The sequence below is a fragment of the Marmota flaviventris genome, chromosome 5 (assembly GCF_047511675.1).
Source record: "Marmota flaviventris isolate mMarFla1 chromosome 5, mMarFla1.hap1, whole genome shotgun sequence".
NCBI lineage: Eukaryota > Metazoa > Chordata > Mammalia > Rodentia > Sciuridae > Marmota > Marmota flaviventris.
In genome coordinates this window covers 117,123,239-117,146,617 of record NC_092502.1, presented here as the reverse complement: position 1 = coordinate 117,146,617, position 23,379 = coordinate 117,123,239, and the positions used below count along the sequence as shown (strand labels likewise).

The window sequence follows — 23,379 nt, the reverse complement described above, 5'->3', positions numbered from 1 at the left end:
TTTGGAAATGGACACTCAAGTATTTTTCTTGCATGTGTCTTGCTATTATCTGTCTCATTCAGGTCCTTCTTTAAGATCCCAGTAACTCTAAAAAGTACAGTCTTACAGTTGTATACCTAGTTAGTCATTGGGAATTTTTTTTTTTTTTTTAAAGCTGCACTGTTAAAACATCAGTTCTACAGTAGCTGTGACTACCTTTTAAGGACTGGAAGAGGGATGAGAAAAGTTGAATTAGACATTATTCTTTGGGGTCTCTTAGTCACAGTATTGATATATGTGATCTTAAGGGAATCTTAGGATTCTTTAGCCAGAACAATCCTTGGAGATTATCTTGTTCTAGTTTTTGTAAATATGGAAACTGAGTCTCAAGTCACCATAAGGGATTTGTCTAGATTCATACAACTTGTCAGTGGCAATTGGGAACCTATCTTGCATAGTGTAGAATGCAAGCTATCAAGAACTGTGACAGTAAAGGAACTAATGTTACTAATCATATATAGTCTTATCAAAGTGGAAAATTGCTTCTCACTCATGGAAAGGCACCAGGGACCATTGTAATGGTCCTTGATATAGTGTAGTTACTAGAATGTCACAAAAACCCAAAATTTGGGAGAAAAATATTTTTGTCTCAATGAAATGTTGGAAAAGTTCCTTAATTAAAGCATCTGGAATCCACAGGAAATTGAAGATTTCAAAGGACCCATTGGGGATTTTATAGTTTAGAGCAAGAATCTTGAGAGAAAACATTAAGTGTACTAATTCTCAACATGCTTTTTCACATTATTCTGCCAGCTCATCTTGACATGTCATTTTATAGGCTTCTGAAGAATAGACTCTGAATTTAGGTAATAAAAATTAACCACATAGCAGTACAGTTGTCTTTTAGTTATAATTTTGTGGCTCATATGGGGGTAGAATAGGATAGGGAAATTTGTGGAGTAATAATTCCCCTTTGCCTGATAATGAGGGTGATAAGTGATTCCAGATATGTATTTGTTGGCCATAGTTTTCCAGGTGCGTCCAGATATGTGATCTGATTGTATCAACACAGAAATCCTAGGAAGTAAGCCAGTAGGAGGGTAGTGGATTCATTGTTTTACAGGTGCAGAATATGAGGTTATATTATTTGATAAGATCAAATGGTTCATAAGGGATGTAGTCAAAACCTAAATCTATTCAATTCTACCTCTTTTAAGGACTGGTGAATATTTGCTGATGATATTATGAAGTGATAAATACTAAAATGTTAATTTTCTTTTTGAGACTTATAACCTCCTGTAGTAGAATTCTTTCCACTATTACCAGACAGGCTCAGACAACTACCAATTTATAATAGTTTAAATTTACCAAATTGATGAAATCAGTTTCACATTCGGCAGTCTAAGGCTTTAAAACCCTTTTCAATAGGCCCTGACTTTTTGCTTGTTAGAAGTGCCTCAGAAAACCAGAATCTATATTCATTGTCTAGCCACTTGATTCTTACGACAGATTTCTAGGGAAAGGGCATGTATCAATTTGTTCTTTATGTGATAATTAAAAAGAGAAAAAGAAAGGATAAAAGCTAGGGAAAAGAGGAAAGAGCCAGTGAAGCCGGTGTATGCTTATATAGAGAAAGGGTGTGAGTGTGAAAGATTCAGAACAGTGGGGTATCCAGACTCTTTCTAGTCACAGTATACATGACATTAACATTACATTAATCTTTTGCAAAGTTTAATTCTTGGTTTTAGGCACCTGCTTTTGATTTTGTAATCTCCATTTGTAACTTAAAATAATCTTTAAGGTAGTTTATTTATTTTGAGATCATCATCATTAAACTTAAAAATAGATCATAATTCTTAGCTGAAAACCCTGGATAAAACTTTTTATTCTTCTGTTTTACTTGGGGAGCAAATGCAGGTTTGGTTGTCCTTCCATTGTATACCATCTTTTAAAAACTAAAGAAATATTAATCGTATTATAGGTCTAGCACCTTTAATCTGAAATTTTTTAATCTAAAATGTTTTGAAGTCTGTTTAATCATTCTAATTCAGTGCAACAAGTGAAAATTCCATACCTAGTCTGGTATGACAGATAATAATTAAAATTCAGACACAAAAAATATTGTGTAAAATTGAATTCAGGCTCTGTATATTAAGTGTATATGAAACAAATGAATTTCTTGTTTATACTTGACTCCAATCCCCGATATATCTCATCAGTTATTTACAAATGTTCCAAAATCTGAAACATTTTTGATCCCAAGCATTTCAAATGAGTAGTCAATCTTTATAATTCATAAGTGAAAATAGTCGTTAGAGGGGCTGGGGCTGTAGCTCAGTGGTAGAGTGCTTGCCTAGCATGTGTGAGGCACTGGGTTTTATCCTCAGCACCACATAAAAATAAAAAATAAGGGGCTGGGATTGTGGCTCAGCGGTAGAGCGCTTGCCTACCCATGCGACGCCCTGGGTTCGATCCTCAGCACCACATAAAAATAAATAAGTAAAATAAAGATATTGTGTCCAACTACAACTAAAAAATAAATATTTTAAAAAATAAGTAAATAAAAATAAACAAATAAAATAAAGGCATTCTGTCCATCTACAACTACAAAAAATATTTTTAAAAAAGAAAGAAAATAGTTGTTAGAATTTCACCATATTAAACATTTTACATGCTTGATTACATATAGTTGCTGTGCTATGTAGTTAGTATAGAGAGCTAAATAAATTGATGTTCATGGGTATTAGGATCTCATCTAATGAAAACAACACAAAAAGGAAATGGGGAATCATTTCATTGTTGATTAACAGTTACCATTTTGTTGCCATCTCCCAAGAGAAAAATTAGGAAGTAAGCATCTCTTTTAAAAGGCCTTTTTCCAACTATGACCTTGACTAGGCCTTTCTCATTTTGGTGCTACCTGTTTTTCTCATTATGCAGTATAATAAAGCTCCCAATTCAGAAGGTTATTTACTAGGTGTGGGATGTTTTGGAGTATAGAACTTAAATGATTATGGTGTATCAAAGTAATGTGATCTCATATTTTTTTAATTGCAGGTTTTATTAAATACTTTTATTAACAGCTTAATTCCTATATATTAGATATTCTCATAGATGGTGGAGATACCAAAAAAGAATAAGGCAAAAATAGTTCCTGCCCTCACAAAGAAATAAATGATTCAAATATGACTTGATAAGAACTGATAGAAGTATGTCATTCTGTGTGTACATCATTACCACTTCCCATTTTAGGTTTAGGTTCTTTAGTTAGATTTGAAGTTATAGGTCTTCTGAATGGAAAATGTCATATGTCATGCATATTGTCCTTCCTACATTCTCTAACCATGACCAACGTCCATTGTCATGCTGTGCTTTCCTGAGAACTCATATTTGGCCTTAGAATTCTTAATATATAGTTCAGATAGCCTCTGATGAAATTAGCATTATTTGTCACTATCAGCCTATTTTCTATTCTCTAGTACCCTTTTTATTTTTTTATACCGGGGATTGAACTCAGGGGCATTTGACCACTGAGCCACATCCCCAGAACTTTTTTGTATATATTTATTTAGAGACAGGGTCTCATTGAGTTGCTTAGAGCCTTGCTAAATTGCTGAGGCCGGCTTTGAACTTGTGATCCTCCTGTCTCAGCTTCCCAGCTTACAGGCACTCGCTGCTGCTCCTGACTTCTGTTATCCATTTGAGTTATAACTTTAACCTCTATATTGATAGCAAAAGGAACAAAGTTTACTCTTTTTAAGTTTCTGGCAGACCATTTCCTGGAGCAGGTTTCTGGGTTGGAAATGCTTATAAACACAGAGACCAAGGATGTGGAACCTGAAAGCAGGTATAGCCACCCTAAAAGCTACTGGTATTTATGTATTATTTGGGAATTATCACCTTGCACAGTATGGCCAAATGCATAAGAATCTGTTTTTATTCGTTTTGTTATGACTTTTAATCAAATTTCACATATGTAGAAATTTTTAAAGGAAAGACAGGTTCAAGAGGGGACATATGTATGGTAAAATTTGCTGACTGTGCTTTCCCTTTTGATCATAATTCTTGGCCAACAATTATCTACTTAGCCTCACTCAGATAGCTTTTATTTTCCACACTGCTACTTGATTTGTTAAAAAGTCAATCCAGTTGTTAGTCTTGATAGCTGAAAAGATTTAACATTTGTGCCCCTTAAAAGCCAGTTGCTTTGCTAAATGTATTATTATTTTGATTTTTTTTAAAGAAGGTAAGAGTATCTTTCCTATTTACAGAAGAGAAACTTAGCCTCACACATTGATTCCTGTCTGCAGTTAGTATTGTGATCCGTTATTTTAGGAAAAGTAGCATCTCCTAAAGGAAGTGACCTGACAAGACTTTATTTAAATAGTGGGAGGAAGATGACCAGTAGATAGATTGTCTTGGGGGGAAGGAGACATTCCAAGCTTTTTGCACACAACATGGGAGAGGTTCTTGAGCTAGAAACAGGGCTGTCAGGTAAAAGTCTGTCAGGTGGGAGGGTGAAAGATGAGGAAGATAAGAAGGGGCAGGGTAATCTGGGGTACTTTATTAAAGACTTGTAAACAAAGGTAAGGTAAGAATCTTGGAATTAATTTCTAGGACACTTGGAAACTACTGTAGGACTTAATCTTCTAAAAGTGGTAATAGGAGTTAGCCAGTGATTAGTGGTAGATTAGAGGGAAAGTAGCACTGAAAATGAGAGCTAGTGTGGAGAAGATTGCATCAGTCTGGGAGAGTGAACAAATGATTAAAGAACAGATGAGATGCAGAACACCCTGCAAAAAGAATTGATGTAATGTGGTGATACATCACTTGTGCTGAGTAAAGGACAGATGAGTTGGAAAGGAATGGATTTCACATTTGTAAAGTCTGAGTGTAGATTGTAAAATCTATTTGGTTCTGTTTAGTCAAGCTAATCCTATTCATGAATACAGTGTAGAGGACGGTAGAGCCTACATACAACGTAATATTAAAATCATCCAACTTAGGCTCTTTTTTGCCTCTAATATCTTGAATGTAAGTGAATTTAAAGTATAGGTCATTTCCAACAAATGTTTACATGCCGCAAGAATTTACTTAAGTTATAACTGTTTTGCCTTAAGACTGAGATTCTGGAATGGAATCGAAAGGAAAATTAGTACTTAAAGAATTTGGCTTCAGCTCTTTAAGGGATGAAGTGTTTTGATTCTTGAAGCTGGGGGTTGGATGTGTAGGCCTTGTGTTAATCCCCAGTAATCTCCTCCCCTCTCAGCTTTTTTCTTGCTCTTATTTTTTATCTGTTTTTTTCTCCCCTCACATATACCCTCCCTATTTCACTGTTTATAATAATCTCTTAACTGCTATTTACAGTTGAGGACTAAAAAAAGGGATAGGCAAGGGACAAGTAGGCTGAGTAAACAGGGTTTGAGGCAGTTGAATTAATTGATATAATACTGTAATGATGGACATGTGTCATTATATATTTGCCAAAATCCATAAATGGTACAACACCAAGAATGAACCCCAATTTAAACTGAGGACTATGGGTTATGATGATAGTAGGGGAGGTTGTGTGTATTTGTTCAGGAAGGAGATATATGGAAAATATTTGTATATGCCACTCATTTTTGCTGTGAACTTAATGGAAGGAGGGTCTACAAGAATTTATAATATTTTAAGAGTGAGGATCAACCATGCAATTAAGTTTTTGCTCTTCATTTTTGTCATGTGTAGTCTTTGGATCATTTAGGAGATTTAGGGTGTGCCAACAAGAATTTTTTTTTTGATACCAGGGATTGAACTCAGGGGCACTCGACAGCTGAGCCACATCCCCAGCCCTATTTTGTATTTTATTTAGAGACGGTCTCACAGAGTTGGTTAGTGCCTTGCTTTTGCTGAGGCTGGTTTACTGGGATTACCCAACCCAAGTATAATTTTTCAATGCAGTGAGAAGAATTCAGATATGCTTGGTAACCTTAGCCTAGTTTCTTTATTTCAGCCTGTGGACTTAATGAATTTATAGTTCATATGCTTTGACAAATGTCCAAGTAATGCAGTCTGGAAGTATCAACTAAGGTTGAATTTAAATAAGAACTTACCTATTCTAGTTGAACAGTAGGAATTTTCTGCTATAAGATATGCACATGAAATCTAACTTTCATATCAAGAGAAGAGAGTTGGGATACAAACATTGAACTTCAGTGGCACATGACTGAAGTCCCAGTGGCTCAGGAAGCTGAGACAGGAGGATTGTGACTTCAAAGCCAGCCTCAGCAACTTAGTGAGGTACTAAGCAACTCACTGAGACCCTGTCTCTAAATAAAATACAAAATAAGGTTGGAGATGTAGCTCAATGGTCAAGTGCCCCTGCTACTCCAGAAAAAAGAAACAAAAAATTTGAACTTTTTTCCTTTTATGGTGCTGGGGATTGAACCCAGTTTTTCTGTTTGTTTGGTAATAGTATTAATCCTATAATTTACCATGGACCACTAAAGAGACATGGATAAAATGATTTACCTGTAATGTTTTTATGAACTGAGAACAAATTAGAGGTCCTAATTAGTGAAGTAAGTCTTGGAATTTAATCACAGATAGCTCCTTGATGAAATACTGTTATTGGTCAAAATTTACTTGCGCTGTTACAATAAGGACATTGACTTGTCCAAAGCTGTACGTAAAGTAAAAAGCAAATGTGAGCTTGAAACGTAGATTGCCTCCAAAGTCCTCTACACTCTAATTCGTTTTAGAGTTCTTTGTATATTATGGCTGTTCCAGTCATTGGAAGTCAGATCATTAAGTATATAATGGTTTCATTTTCTTCTCTGAGGTAAAGTTTGCTTTCAGGCATTTTTATTAATCCAGCTAGTATTTGCTGGATAACTATTACATGTCCCTTCATTTGAGGTCTTTGAAGGAACAAAGGGGTTTTCCCTGGAAAAGGTTACTATGGCAGATGGAACAAAAACATGAATTACTGAATATCTCCATTTCAGTGTCTCTTGAATACCTTAAATTCATTGTGTCCAAAATGTCTTCAAATCTACTTCAGAATTTCTAATCACTTTCATTTATCCTGTTGTAACTTAGAAATCCAAGTGTCTTCCTTGATTGATTGTATTCTCTCTACCTCATATCCTGTCATGAAGTTCTTTTAACTCTCCATCTTTGGTTAATTACTGTTTCTGAGTAATTCCAAACAATCTGACTTTCCTTTCCAATCTCATTCTTGCCACTTGTTTGAGGCACACTACTCCAGACATACTGAGCTTTTTTGGAATATTCCACTTCTTCTAACTATCCCAGCTAAATGTGGTTTCGTTTTGCCTTTGTTAAACATTTTATCCTTCCTTATTCTCTAGAGTGTGATAAGTTTCCTGCTCTACATGATCTTGAGTCCCCTGTATTCTTTCAAAATACATATGAGAGTGTAGTATCTGTGTAAATGTGTCTGATCAGACTCAGGTTCCACTATATCCACATTGCCCAGCACAGGGCCTCAACACACTTCATAAATTACCTAATTGCTAAACAGTGCTTACATGAACTAATGGTGCTGCACTTTCACTATTTCTATTCATAAAGTTTTTGACCTTCTAAAGAACATTGATTTATTTTTTCATTCTCTAGACACCAAGAGTATGACATGATGTGTGTCATTACTCTTAATGCACATATTAAGTTTTCTTTTTAAACTTAGTTACCTGTTTTCAGTAGCAGTATCGTCTCGTGGTTAACAAGGAAGTTCCAAAAGGGCATATACACTTACTGGAAAGTCTTTATTGTGTGTCCAATTCCTTCCCACCCCCAACCATTTCTTATTTTAAGAGGCAGTCAATAGTCTCAACTTCTGATTTAATAGTGCAGAGTTTTTGTTTTCATTTTCAAGCAAATTATGTTCATGTATATATATCTACAAGTTGTAGAGATAAGTGTAAATATACATTTTTTCACTATAGATGGTGTTTTGTATATGCAGTTCTTAATTTTATTTTCATTTAATGATATCTTGGACAACTTTTGAGAACCTAAACAATAGTCTCATTCTTTCTCATAACTGCATTTTATTAGTGACTAACTGTACTAATAAATTTAATTAACCAAAGAGTATGAATTTACCTTCCTGTCTCTCAGATTTACTTGTGTCTTTCTGTTCTTGTCCATATAGTGATACATGTTTTTGAGATTTTCTAGCTTGGATTATGGAGTTCAGACTATGTTTGTATAGTATGTTTTTTTTGTGTATGTGCAGAAGATTTTATTTTTTATTGGTTGTTCAAAACATTACAGAACTCTTGACATATCATATTTCATACATTAGATTCAAGTGGGTTATGAACTCCCATTTTTACCCCAAATACAGATTGCAGAATCACATCGGTTACACATCCACATTTTTACATCATGTATAGTATGTTTTTATAAATTTAACTGGTGCATGAGAGATAACACCTAAGTTTAAAAAAAAATTCATGAAGTCTGACTATATACTAGAAAACATTAAAGTTTTAGTTTTCTAATATAGCTTATCTCTGATAGCTAATATAGAAAACAAAACATCTTACACTATGCCTGGTTATCAGAAAAAAGTAGGTTTTTTTTTCAATTAAAGTTTTTTTAAAAATAAGCAATATGATTTTGACCTAATATACTCGAGCATCCTTATAAAGTATACTGTTTTAAAGTGTACAATTTAGTGATCTTTTATTATTGTGTTCATGAAATGTTAACTACCACTGTCTGATTTCAGATGTTTTCATCTCCCCATGTAGAACTCTGTATTCTCCTCCACTCCAGCCTCAGGCATCCATTAATCGATTTTCCTTTTTTGTGAATTTGCCTGATCTGGACATCACATATAAACAAAACGGCTGAGAATGTAGCTCAGTGAGTGCTTGCTTACTACACTAAAAGATCCTGGACTCAATACCTAGCACTGGAAAAGACCAATAGAATCCCCAAGTAAACAAAGAAACAAAACCAACTAGCCTTATTAGTTAGCTTCTTTTACTTAGCATAATTCATGCCCAAAATTTGTCTGTGTTACAGTATGTTTCAGTGTTTTATTTTTTTATGACTGAATAATATTCCATCTCATTTATTCATTCATCAATATATGTACATTTGGATTATTTCATGATTATTTTGGCTGTTACAAATTGCATTCATATACAATGTTTATGTGGCTATATCTTCTGTTCCCTTGTGTGTATGTGTGTGTGTTTGTGTATATATATATATATGTGGAACTGTTGGGATATATAATTGTCTATGTGCAACTGTTTAAGGACCTACTATACTGTTTTCCAAAGAAGTAGCTATCCCAATGTATATTCTCACGAATAATATTCTTCACATCCTTACCAAAACTTGTTAGTGCTTTTTGTTTGTTTATTTTTTTTTGGTACTGGAGACTGAACTTAGGGTCTCATATATGCTAAGCACATATTATACCACTGCACTACATCCCCGGTTTGTCTCTTTTAATTGTAGCCATCCTACTGAGTATAAAGTGGCATTTCCTTGTGGTTTTGATTTGCATTTCCCTAATGATTAATGATGTTGAGCATCTTTGCATGAGTTCATTAACCATTTGTATATATGGACCCCCCCCAATGTCTGTTTAATTCCTTTGTTCCTGTTGATTTGTAAAATTCTTTATGTATTCTGGGTACTACTTCCGTATCTGATAGAACCTTTGCAGACATTTTCTCCCTTTCTGTGATTGTCTTTCTCCTTCTTTGATAGTATTCTTTGAACCATGGAAGTTTTTAATTTTGACAAAGTCCATTTTTTATCAGTTTTTTTCTTTTGTTTGTGCTTTTGTTACATCTAGAAACCAACATATAAGCCAAGTTGAGACCTACTTTTATGTCTTTCTATAGTCCCTCTTTATGGACTATATAATATCTAAGATATTTACATCTTTTTCTTGATCTTAATGTTCATTCTTTTAACTTAGAAAACCAGTTAATTTTGCATTTGTCAGCAAATACACAGAAGTTTCATGGTGCAGGATGAATAGAGCCTTGAACACTTAAATTCTGGTCTTGAAGTCATCTGTTTTTATTAACAAGAGTTGAAGGTGGGGAAAGGTTGCTTCTTAACCTGTTTTGGGTACAGTGTGTATCAGAGTTTAGAGACGACAGTAAGTATACCACCAAACCAATTGTAAGAATATGTTTTGGAAATGGAGTTTAAACTCTATGGTAAATGAGTATTTTAGTTTTGTGTGATCATGAATGTTAGTTTAGAACAAATCAGTGACATATTACAAGTTAATTAAAAAAAACACCGTTTATAATAAAACGTGGAAAAGATGAAAAATAAATGCATTAGAAACAGGTTTTTAAAAGAAGTTTTAAAAATCCTAAACATTGTATCTCTCTACATATTGAAGTAAATATGGATGAATGGACATAATATCTGGAATTTGCTTCAAAATAACTTAGTGGGAGTGGGTAAGAGTTGCAGTAGGTTTAGTCATGTGTTGAAAATTAGTGAGGCTAAATGAGGGGGGATTATCATATTTTTAATTTTTTATGATAGTTTATTTAAAGTAAAAACTGTTTTTAAAAAGGCTTTTGCAGACCTAATCCTTCTTTTGAGTTTTCGATCTGCCTTTTGGATGTTGTGGATTTCCTGCCAGTACTGTAGTCATTAAAAATGGAATCCATTGCCATTATCCGTGTTTCCATATTTCCTGCATTCCATTTATTGGTTAATAGAGGCACCATATACCTGACTTCTAGATAGAAACCCCATAGACATTTCAACTTTCCTTATTCCTTAAAATAATATTTTGACTCACTCGGACTTAGTAGATGACCATCCTTGCTGTTTTTTCACCACTGTGAAATAGAGAAACCAGAAAAGAACTATAAGCCTATCATATCTCCCCAACTACCATCATCTGTGCCTATATCTCTGCATTACTTATTTTACTATGGATATGCTCTGTTTCCCTTTTAGGCCCATTTCTTGTGTGCTGAAACCTATCCTCATTTACCTGCTTGAAGTCACCATTATAATTGGTCTTCTGTGTTGCATAATCAGTTTCTTCCCCTCTACTGAATCATCTCTGTCAACATATTGGAATGTTACTTCCCCCTTTTTAAAAAAAATACCTCTTGACCCCACCTTTATTTTTGTTATTGCTGTTATTTTACTTGATTTGTTAGCAGGATTTGACAGTTAATCACATTCTCTTCCTTCATAGCCTTTCTTCACTTGGTTTCTAGGACTACCCTCCTGGTTTTTCTTTTTCTCTGACAACTGCTGGATCTCTTTTGCTTGTATCTCAATAACTGCCTGGCCTCTATAAATTAAAACCAGGACTTCTGCCTGCCCTCTTCTTGGTGATCATATCAACCTTCATTCTCTCAAATACCATCTACATCAGTGTTCCTGCAAACCTTTTTTCATAATTGCTCCACCCAAAGAGCTTTTTATGACATTTCCCCCTCCTAATTATCCCCTCCCAGTGAAATTTTAATACTGTGGCCCTTTGGTGGGCCATATACCATTGTAATATCTAAGACCTCTGCCTCTGAAGAACATCCCATTTGGGGCATTATCACCCCTGTTGAGAATGTGCGATCTGTATGTTGACAGGTGACAAACTTAGATACCTCAAACTTGATATGTGCATATCCAAACTTGTATTTTGATTTTAGCCTTTCTCTATACACTGAACTTCTATGATTCTACTCTCCTTTGTACCTTTTGCTCTAACAATACTGAATTTGATAGTCCCATTTTACTCTTTTACTAAAAAAGCTTAAAGGAGTGGTCACCAGTTATTCTAATACAAATTGGCCAGGCATTGAAATTAGAAATTATCTTTGCTCAAAGTTGTAGCATCATAGCTTTCATTGCTGGAGTGTAGCAGGAATTGTGATGACAAAGCACTGGAAGAAGTAATGAATTTACACTGACTGTAAAATCGCCCGTAAGATCTCTATCTATTGTTCTAGTGCATTTAAATATAATAGACTACAGTATGGACTTGTAGCTATGGAAAGTTCATAGAATAGCACAGCTGCTCCGTGTAGAATTCCCTCTTGAATAAATAAGAATTTAAGCCAGGGAGCAATTAGATAACATTGCTTAGTATATCCAGCAGAACATCTGTGAAAGACAGTTCTTCAAAACATTGGACCATAAATAGAGTCTTGTTTTAACACCACAACTGTAAAACTCTGCTATTTTGTCACCCATGGGAATTTAGTATGAAGAATATCCTTTTAATTAAAGTATATATGTATTGAGATTTAGTTAATAAACTTTATTTAGTTAATAAATTTCATGAAGTAGATTTTTAGTGCTGTGTGTTTTTACTTTTTCATTATTTCAACTAGAGTCATAATCATTGCATCATTGTTTTAGAATTCATTTTTATTACTCCTTACAAGTGATTTTGGACAGTTTTTTGATCTTCTTCTACCTAAACCCCAAATGTGCAGAATAGTATTGTGAAACCATAGTGATTTTATACTTTTTAATGGTATCATAGCACCTTTATGATGTTTTCTTATTGCCTATTGCTAATTCAGAATGGAACTTTTTAAAAAAGTTGTAGTGTGGGCTCTTCTAAATAATAATTCTGTCCAAATTGTTAGGAGTACAGCATGGATCAGTTGTCAGAAACCCAAACAGATCTGAAATTTTCCTCTCACTCCAGAGGAACTGAAAAGTATTAAATTTTTATATCCCTTTTCAGAACACTGGACTAATGTACAAATATGAAAATTCAGTGTGTGTGTGTGTGTGGTATGAGTAAAGTTTGTTTCATTTTTAAGTTGTATTTTCTTCATGAAAATCTAAGTTGTACCATTCCCTCTTTCTTCCTCCTAGTTTTAAATTTTCATCTTTTGTGTTCAAAGCCTAAGATAGGAAATGCTAGAGCTTTTTAATTTAGTTATGAACAATAACATTGTAAGTGTGAGAAACCAAAACAGAAAGGTCTCTATGTTTGACAAAGTCCCATTCCCTAGGGATTTACTAAACAGCAACAGCACTGTTACCAGTGTCAGCTGAAGTGTTATTTATGTTCTCCAATGGCTCCTTGTTCCACCAAAACTGCTGAAGAGGTGTAATGCTTACATAGTTCTCATTAAGGATTCTTTTCATCACTGCTTAGATTAGATAGCAAAACCTGAATATCAGTTTGAGAGTTTGGTTCTGCTAGATCTGCTACTTATTTCTGCTGTTTAAGATCTCTGACAAATCACCACATTCCTTCCTTTTCCTCTTCTGCTGATAAGTAGCATCTAGGAAAAGATTGATATTTGCTCTTTCATTTTTAAAATACTGCTCTTTGTAGCACTTGTATTATATTTAGTCTTTTTTAAAATACTATTTGACAACCTCTATTACCCCATTTTACAGTTATGATATTAGATTATTATATTGTAAAAAATGAGGTGGGTTATTCTCATGTTTCTTAGATAGCATCCCTTTAGAATCATTTTAATAACTTGAAGAAATGAATTATATGTGCTTTAAAAGACTATCTTGAAACAGAACTCTTCATATCAAAAAAGTCTCATTAACATAACATTTTGCTATGCCTCTACTTGGAAAGAAGCACTTAAATTGGGGGGGTGGTGCAGGTGAGGTACCCGAGATTGAACTCGGGGCACTTGACCACTAAGCCACATCCCAGCCCTATTTTGTATTTTATTTAGAGTCAGCGTCTCAATGAATTGCTTAGTGCCTCATTGTTGCTGAGGCTGGCTTTGAAGTCTCGATCCCCCTGCCTCAGCCTCCCGAGCCACTGGGATTATAGGCGTGCACCACTGCACCTGGCAAGCATTTAAATTTATGATTTTGCAATCTGTACTGGCTCTTGGTTCTTATAACAAATATACAATTAATTGAAATCAATATTTTATGCAGTAATTGTTTAAGAAAAATGAGAAGCCTACTAAGATAGTTCTTAATCAGTTAAATGATATAAAGTTGCAAAAGTTTCGAGGTCAGTGTGTTCTATGATAATTTATCAGGATTGTGTTCTGGTAGGGACTGACTTGGAAGAAAGTACTTCTTTCAGATATCTGTTTTCCAAATACTTTGAGTAGGCATATGTGTTTTATTTACCCTCAGGCATGTGGTCTGATGTATGAATTATAAAATTTTACTGTGAATTTTTATAAAATAAGAAAATTTACCTCTTTGTTCTGAGAATAGATATTTATGGTTGTTTTTCCTTCTTGAGAGGTATATAAAGAGATGAGTAGGCTTTAGTGTATTTTTTAAAGTCTATATCAAAATCTTTTCAAATTATGCATTGGAATTGTGATTGAAATTGAGGGGTGTTATTAAAGATTTTAATCAAGACTAGATATACAAGAGGACCTTATTTAAATGTATAGGCACATAAGCTAGATTTTTATGTTCATTTTCATTACTTGACTATATGTACATGAATCATCAGTGACTTTTTTCCCAAGTATGTGTAAATTTTTCAAGTTGTATTTTAAAATGTTAAATCATTGATTTTTTTTCACATTTTAAAAGCTTTCATACTTTAAGCAAAACCATTGGAGTTTAACAATGTTACAGGGTTTGTGACTCATGATAAACAACTTTGTAATTAAAGTTTTACTTTTAGAACTCATTTAGTTTTGTTATGTATTACATATAGATTTTGAAATCTAAATATTTTAAAAGTGAACAAAGAAAATTTTATAGAAGTATCTCAAGAGGAATATAAAAATGTTTACTTTTGGGAAAGACTTGTCACATGTATACTCAAGTATACCTCAACTTTCTGATTAGGGTAATTAGAAACAGAACAAAAAATTGAGTTTGTAATTCTAGGTATGTCAGAAACAGCTGCAGTCTTTTAAAAGCATTTTGAGTCTGAAAATAATTTTTTTTCATATTTGTTGTAGTTTTCTAATGTGGTAATCTTTTAATAAAACACATACATTTGTTAGATATTAAGTATTCTGGTTTTTAAATACTTGCACTGAAATTTTATTAGTATTCTTGGCTGGTTTATTTTGGCTCTTGTCTCCTACATTTGCAACCAAATTATACTTTATATGCTAGACAAGGTTTATGCCAGCCTAATTGGTTGCTGGCATTTCTTAGCCTCACAGCTGCTGTGAATTCAACTGTGAACTAGGAAACATATAATAGGATCTTGTTTTCAGAGACCAAAAGGCAATTGTTAATGTGTAATATTTGTTTATGACAGCTCAATATATATATTAACTCTTATGGGAAATTAAACAGCAATGATATCAATTTTAAGTAATTTTAAAGATTAGAAAGTCTTGAAATGTGGAATCTATGTATTTGTTATTTTTGTTTACTGGGACAGAGGTGGCTTGAATTTGAGTATTTTCTTTCAGAACATAGCAGTTTTTTTATTTTAAAAAACTATTTGTCTTAATAGTTACTAACATATTTAAAAAGCTGAGTTCTGAAAGTTTTTCTTTAATTTCACCATGACAAGAAGCTGAACCTTAAATAATAAAGATATTTTCAAAAAATGAGTGAAAACTAAAATAACTTTGAAGTAAAGTCTGTGATTTTAAAGTATTTTATTATATATTTATATGATTTAGCAGATGATGTTTTTATAAATTATATGGACATTTAGCTGTGGGATGAAGCTTTGACTTTTTTTTTTTTTCCCTTTAGGTTAAGTGGTTGAATTTAGAACTGGTGATTTTTTTCCTTCTGAGAATTATAGTGGTTTAATACATTTGAAAAGTCTTACTGTTTCTAAGCAGAAACCTGTGAGTTCCAGTTTTTAAACAATACACAGGCATGTCCCATTGAGGTCAATAAACTGTTTTTAAAAATTAGAGGTTGTATGTAAAGATGCTGACAGGGTACCTGTTTGCCTTCATTTTTTTTTTTTTAACGAATAATGTTAGAATTATTATTTTAGAGTCTTGGGTTTAGAATTCTTAAGTTTTTAGTTGTATGGGTTTCTGATGTATGCTTCAAGAATGGTTTATAGACTTTAATAAACTTTAGGATATTTTAAGTATAAGAATTAAGGGGACTTTTTTGGATGGGAATTTTAGATTAGAAATAAAGTTTAAACTTAAAGGTTGATGATAGGAGACTTAAAGTCTGGTTACATAGTTTGGCATTAGTTAATAAGAAAATAGCATATTTTGGGAAAAATAATGCATCTTGGGAAAATCTGAAAAATGTAAATTAGTGATGCATTTTATTAATAATTCTGTACCCTTAATAATTGATAACTAAAGGTCACATCCTGGAAAAATGTAAATTGATGTTACATTTTTCTATATGCCTAATGATGGTTAAGGAAGTGTTACGTCTTGGCAAAGTTTTGAAATTGTATAATCAATGACGTATTCTGAATCCATAATGATGAGAAAAGTTACAATAAAAGATGACCCAGAGAAAGCTGCATTAGAGCTCTTTCTGGCGATTGCTCCAATGGAACAACTCCTGTCTCATTCTTTTCGCCCATGCCACTCATCCTTCAGGACTTCCTGGACCCTGCTAGGTCAGGACTCCGGCACTTCCTCCCTTTCAGTGGGAGCCCAGGACGCCCTCACCTTGCACCCGGCTGCTGGCACGGTGGCGAAGGCCTGCTGTCTGTGAGGGGCGCTGGTCCTCGGGGTCCTGGGTTGGCAGCTCCTGCAACTCCTCAAACAGCTTAATGTTGAGCAGGAACGCAGTCTTGGCCTCTTTGATAACCCTCTGCCTGACCTCAGGGGTCATCTCCAGAGTGTTCATGAGTGAGCGGTAGAGCTGCTTGAACTTGGTGGCGCTGGCGACCTTGGGGAAGGTGAAGAAGGCCAGGCCCTCTCCGGAGCTGGGCAGGTCCAGGGCCTTATGTGTGATCTTCTTGAGGACCTGGCCCCTCACAGGTTGCCCAGATAGTGGGTGTAGGCATGGGCCACCAGCAGCTCCGGCTCCCAGCGCTCCACCTGCTGGAGCCGACCTGACCCACGTAGCTGCCGTGTAGGGGACGGCCTGCTGCCATCGTGGCCTGTACCAGCAGGCCATGTCCTGCTCCATTGTGGCCCTGTGGTGCAGTTCCTCGGGGAAGTAGAGGGTGGCGAAGACGGGGTTGTCCTTGTTGCGCTGGATCTGCTCCTCCAGGGCCACGTAGACGTGGTACAGGGACACCATCACCAGCTTGAAGCCCTTTCTAGTCACCTGGCCCTTCTGGAAGTTCCTCATGAACTCGGCATTCTCTGCCTGGGTGTGCACCTCCTTGGTGGCCTCCTTCAAGGCCTTGCACAGATCCTGGGGCAAGCTGTTGCTCTGCTGGCGCTCAGTGGCAGGGGCTGGCAGCTGGCGCGGGTGGCTCTGGCATAGGCAGAGGACCAGGCAGCCGTAGTCTGCCTTCATTTTAAGTGGGGAAAAAAATTGGAGTGTATTAGACATCAACCCAAACTGTCTAGCCAATTTCAGAAATATTGCTGATACTGTCTGTCACCTACATATAAGTAAAATGCTGTTATGTTTGCTCAGCTAGCAAAAAATAAGATCAAATTAGATGTATATGCAATAAAATCTTCCATTATATAATTGCCTGTTTCCCCATTTCAGTGTTTCCTGCAACATTTAAAAAAAATATTTTGGGATTCATTCAGCACTAGGCAAAACAAGGGGCTAAATAGGTATAAGAGATTGTGGAAATACATTTTGGATAAGCACACCATGTCAAAAAATAGTTTTCAGTGAGTATGATTAAAGCATTATCTTAGTCTGTTGTCTGTTGCTATACCAGAATACCTAAGTTTGGGTAGCTTATACAGAAAAAAAAGTTTATTTAGCTTATATTTCTATTTCTGGATTCTAAAAGGCCCAGATTGGACAACTTCTGGTGAGGGTCTCATGCTACTTCAGAATGCATGATGGAAAATCAAGGGCAAGTAGATGCAGGAAAGCTGAGGAAAACTGAAGTATTGCTTCATAGCTACCTGCTGTAGTGGTAACTCCTGAGAGTGAGAACTAACTCTCCAAAAGATTACTCTCCAAAAACCTATTTATGAGGGTCCCACCTCCATGACCTGAGCACCTCCCATTAGGCCCCACTTCTGCATGCTCTGCTTTGAGGAATTAAGCCTCAACATGAGTTTCTTTGGGAACAAACCATATTCCCTCATAGCATTCAACCCTGGCCCCTCAAAATAATGGCCCTTCTCACATACAAACTGTCACCATTCAGTTTCAGTGGTCCCAGAGTCACTTCTTTCAGCCCTGTACATGTAAAATCAAAACAAGTTATCTGTTTCCAAACAGAAAGATGGAACAGTCATAGGGTAAAAATTCTCATTACAACAGGGAGATATAGGCAAGAAGAAAGGAGTAACCTGCCCCAAGCAAGTCTAAAACCAGCAGGGTAGACCTTAAAGATTGAAGCTTCACAATAATATTTTACTCCTTTGAAATCTAGGTGAATGCTTCCATCATAGTGCTTGCATTCTGCATATCTATAGAATTAGCATCATATAGATACCATCAAGGCTTGTGGCCTGTGTCCTCTAGAGTGGTGGCCCAAGTTGTACCTAGGGACACTTGAACCATAGCTGGGATGCTGAGAGTAATGAGTCAGAAGCACCTCTGAGAAATAAGCCTTGGCATATTTGTGCAATGAAATAGGCTGTAGCAGTGCAGAAGAGTTTACCATAAATACTACATATACAATATAAATCTCAGAAAAATAGTGTTGAACAAAAGAAACAAGTCTTAAAGGATTGTTAATCAATTTATATACTATTTAGATATAGTTTAACTGTTTTAGATAAGTGGGAAAATTTAAATTAAAAAAAAGCCAGAATATGATTATCTCAAATATTGGGAGAAAAAGAAGAGAGGGAGATTCAGTTAAGGAGAAGGAAATGTGAGGTTTTTCGCTGGGCACTGTGGCATGCATCTATAGTTACAGTTAACTCAGGAGACGGAGGCAGGAGGATTGCTTTGAGTCCAAGGGTTCCAGGCTAGTCTGGGCAACATAGCAAGATCCCATCTAAAAAGACCAGGGAGATGCAGGGAGCAACAACATAGAACTATTGTTTCTTAATCTGATTGGTGTTGTCTTAATCTGACTGGTGTTGAAAGCACAGATGTTTGCTGTCGTGTATTTTTTAATGTGGAAGTGTATATGATATAATTCATAATAAAGTAAATTAGAAAGTAAAGGTAGAATATAGGAATTTTCTCAAATGGTCCAGAGAAAGGGATAGTATTGGGAAGACTACACAGGAAAATTGTCCTAGGTCCTAGGGAAAGATGTTTCCAATCCTGATTTATTTCTGAGCTTGAAGTTCTATATCTGTAGTAGTCTTACTAACACTGGAACATGACTGCTATTAACAGTTGAGACTTTGGATATCTCATCTTACTCTAGTACTATCATTGTCCCAGTCATCCTGACTCCATACTTTTTGTATGCTTATATGTTGTCACTACATCATGATATTTTCCTTTAAAATATCTTATTTTTTTTTTTTTTACTATTTAATGTTTTGCTGGTAGATGCTAGCATTTGACTTTTGAAAAAAATTATACATTTTTTAATTACAATTAAAAAGATACTTGTATCTCAATTGAAACCATCTATAAAACAATTTAAAACCTTTGGTCATATTGACAAATGTTTATTTATTTTAATTTTTTTTAGTTATAATTGGATACAATACCTTTATTTATTTTTATGTGGTGCTGAGGATCGAGTCCAGGCCCTTGCACATGCTAGGTGAGTGCTCTACCACTGAGCCACAACCGCAGCCCAAGAGAAACGTTTATAATGTTTATTTATTTTTTTAATATTTTTAGTTGTAGGTGGACACAATATCTTCATTTTATTTATTTATTTTCATGTGGTGCTGAGGATAGAACCCAGTGCCTCACATGTGCTAGGCTACAACCCATCCCAGTTGAGTTGTTTTTAAACATTTTCTTTTTGGAGACATTTAGTAAAAATTAAAGCCCCTTGTTACATGAGTAGTACAGATATTTCTAGTTTTCTCAAAAAGCAAGACTTGGACCAGGGTTGTGGCTCAGTGGCAGAGCATTTGCCTAGCATGCGTGAGGCACTGGGTTTGTTCCTCTACACCACATAAAAACAAAGATATTAAGAAAAAAAAATTCAAAGCTTTTATTTTTATTTATTTTATTTTTTTATTGGTTGTTCAAAACATTACAAAGCTCTTGAGATATCATATTTCATACATTTGATTCAAGTGGGTTTTGAACTCCCAATTTTACCCCAAATACAGATTGCAGAATCACGTTGGTTACACATCTACATTTTTACATAATGCCTTATTAGTAACTGTTGTATTCTGCTACCTTTCCTATTCTCTACTATCTCCCCTCCCCTCCCCTCCCATCTTCTCTCTCTACCCCATCTACTGTAATTCATTTCTCTCCTTGTTTATTTTCCCATTCCCCTCACAACCTCTTATATGTAATTTTGTATAACAATGAGGATCTCCCTCCATTACCATGCAATTTCCCTTTTCTCTCCCTTTCCCTCCCACCTCATGTATCTGTTTAATGTTAATCTTTTCTTCCTGATCTTCCTCCTTGCTTTGTTCTTAGTTGCTCTCATTATATCAAAGAAGACATTTGGTATTTGTTTTTAAGGGATTGGCTAGCTTCACTAAGCATAATCTGCTCTAGTGCCATCCATTTCCCTGCAAATTCCATGATTTTGTCATTTTTTAGTGCTGTATAATACTCCATTGTGTATAAATGCCACATTTTTTTTATCCATTCATCTATTGAAGGGCATCTGGGTTGGTTCCACAGTCTAGCCATTGTGAATTGTGCTGCTATGAACATCGATGTAGCAGTATCCCTGTAGTACGCTCTTTTAAGGTCTTCAGGGAATAGTCCGAGAAGGGCAATGGCTGGGTCAAATGGTGGTTCCATTCCCAGCTTTCCCAGGAATCTCCATACTGCTTTCCAAATTGGCCGCACCAGTTTGCAGTCCCACCAGCAATGTACAAGAGTACCCTTTTCCCCACATCCTCGCCAGCACTTGTTGTTGTTTGACTTCATAATGGCTGCCAATCTTACTGGAGTGAGATGGTATCTTAGGATGGTTTTGATTTGCATTTCTCTGACTGCTAGTGATGGTGAGCATTTTTTCATGTACTTGTTGATTGATTGTATGTCCTCCTCTGAGAAGTGTCTGTTCAGGTCTTTGGCCCATTTGTTGATTGGGTTATTTGTTTTCTTATTGTTTAATTTTTTGAGTTCTTTGTATACTCTGGATATTAGGGCTCTATCTGAAGTGTGAGGAGTAAAAATTTGTTCCCATGATGTAGGCTCCCTATTTACCTCTCTTATTGTTTCTCTTGCTGAGAAAAAAACTTTTCAGATTAAGTAAGTCCCATTTGTTGATTCTTGTTAGTAACTTTTGTGCTATGGGTGTCCTATTAAGGAATTTGGAGCCCGACCCCACAATATGTAGATCAGAGCCAACTTTTTCTTCTATCAGACGTAGAGTCTCTGATTTGATATCTAGCTCCTTGATCCACTTTGAGTTAACTTTTGTGCATGGCGAGAGGAGGGGATTCAGTTTCATTTTGTTGCATATGGATTTCCAGTTTTCCCAGCACCATTTGTTGAAGATGCTATCCTTCCTCCATTGCATGCTTTTAGCTCCTTTATCAAATATAAGATAGTTGTAGCTTTGTGGATTAGTCTGTGTGTCCTCTATTCTGTACCATTGGTCCACCCGCCTGTTTTGGTACCAGTACCATGCTGTTTTTGTTACTATTGCTCTGTAATATAGTTTTAAATCCGGTATCGCTATACCACCTGATTCACACTTCCTGCTTAGAATTGCTTTTACTATTCTGGGTCTTTTATTTTTCCATATGAATTTCGTGATTGCTTTATCTATTTCTACAAGAAATGCCGTTGGGATTTTGATTGGCATTGCATTAAACCTATAGAGAACTTTTGGTAATATCGCCATTTTGATGATGTTAGTTCTGCCTATCCATGAACAGGATATATTTTTCCATCTTCTAAGATCTTCTTCTACTTCTCTTTTTAGGGTTTTGTAGTTTTCATTGTATAAATCCTTCACCTCTTTTGTTAGGTTGATTCCCAAGTATTTTATTTTTTTTTTTGAGGATATTGTGAATGGAGTGTTTTTCCTCATTTCTGTTTCAGAAGTTTTGTCGCTGATATACAGAAATGCCTTTGATTTATGTGTGTTGATTTTATATCCTGCCACTTTGCTGAATTCATTTATTCTAGTAGTTTTTTTGTAGACCCTTTTGGGTCTTCTAGGTATAGAATCATGTCATCTGCAAATAGTGATAGTTTAAGTTCTTCCTTTCCTATTTTTATGCCTTTAATTTCTTTCGTCTAATTGCTCTGGCCAGTGTTTCAAGAACTATATTGAATAGAAGTGGTGAGAGAGGGCATCCCTGTCTTGTTCCAGATTTTAGGGGGAATGCCTTCAATTTTTCTCCATTCAGAATGATGCTAGCCTGAGGCTTAGCATAGATAGCTTTTACTATGTCGAGGTAAGTTCCTGTTATTCCTAGTTTTTCTAATGTTTTGAACATAAAGGGATGCTGTACTTTGTCGAATGCTTTTTCTGCGTCTATTGAGATGATCATATGGTTCTTATCTTTAAGTCTATTGATGTGGTGAATAACATTTATTGATTTCCGTATATTGAACCATCCTTGCATCCCAGGGATGAATCCTACTTGATCATGGTGCACAATTTTTTTGATGTGCCTTTGTATCCAATTCGCCAGAATTTTATTGAGGATTTTTGCTTCTAGGTTCATCAGAGATATTGGTCTGTAGTTTTCTTTCTTTGAGGTGTCTTTGTCTGGTTTCGGAATCAGGGTGATGTTAGCCTCATAGAATGAATTTGGCAGAGCTCCCTCTTTTTCTATTTCCTGAAATAGCTTGAAAAGTATTGGTATTAATTCTTCCTTAAGGGTTTTGTAAAACTCCGCTGTATACCCATCCGGTCCTGGGCTTTTCTTCGTTGGAAGTCTTTTGATTGCTTCTTCTATTTCATCTATTGATATTGGTCTGTTTAAGTTGTGAGTATCCTCCTGACTCAGTCTGGGCAAATCATATGACTTAAGGAATTTATCGATGTCTTCACTATCTTCTATTTTATTGGAATATAGGTTGTCAAAATAATTTCTAATTGTCTTCTGTATTTCTGTAGCGTCTGTTGTGATATTGCCTTTTTCATCCCGTATGTTAGTAATTTGAGTTCTCTCTCTTCTTCTCTGCATTATCATGGCTAAGGGTCTGTTGATCTTATTTATTTTTTCAAAGAACCAACTTTTAGTTTTGTTAATTTTTTCAATAGTTTCTTTTGTTTCAATTTCGTTGATTTCCGCTCTGATTTTAATTATTTCTTGCCTTCTGCTACATTTGCTGTTGTTTTGCTCTTCCTTT

General features: G+C 35.3%; 1 protein-coding gene and 1 pseudogene across 6 annotated transcripts in view; one reads left to right on the top strand and one right to left on the bottom strand.

Annotated features, from left to right (window-relative positions):
- Positions 1–23,379, top strand: part of Kif2a (kinesin family member 2A) — a 70,955-nt gene that overhangs the window by 3,361 nt on the left and 44,215 nt on the right. The gene's annotated exons all lie outside the window — the stretch shown is intronic.
- On the bottom strand, positions 16,501–17,328 carry LOC114094954 (heme oxygenase 1 pseudogene; annotated as a pseudogene).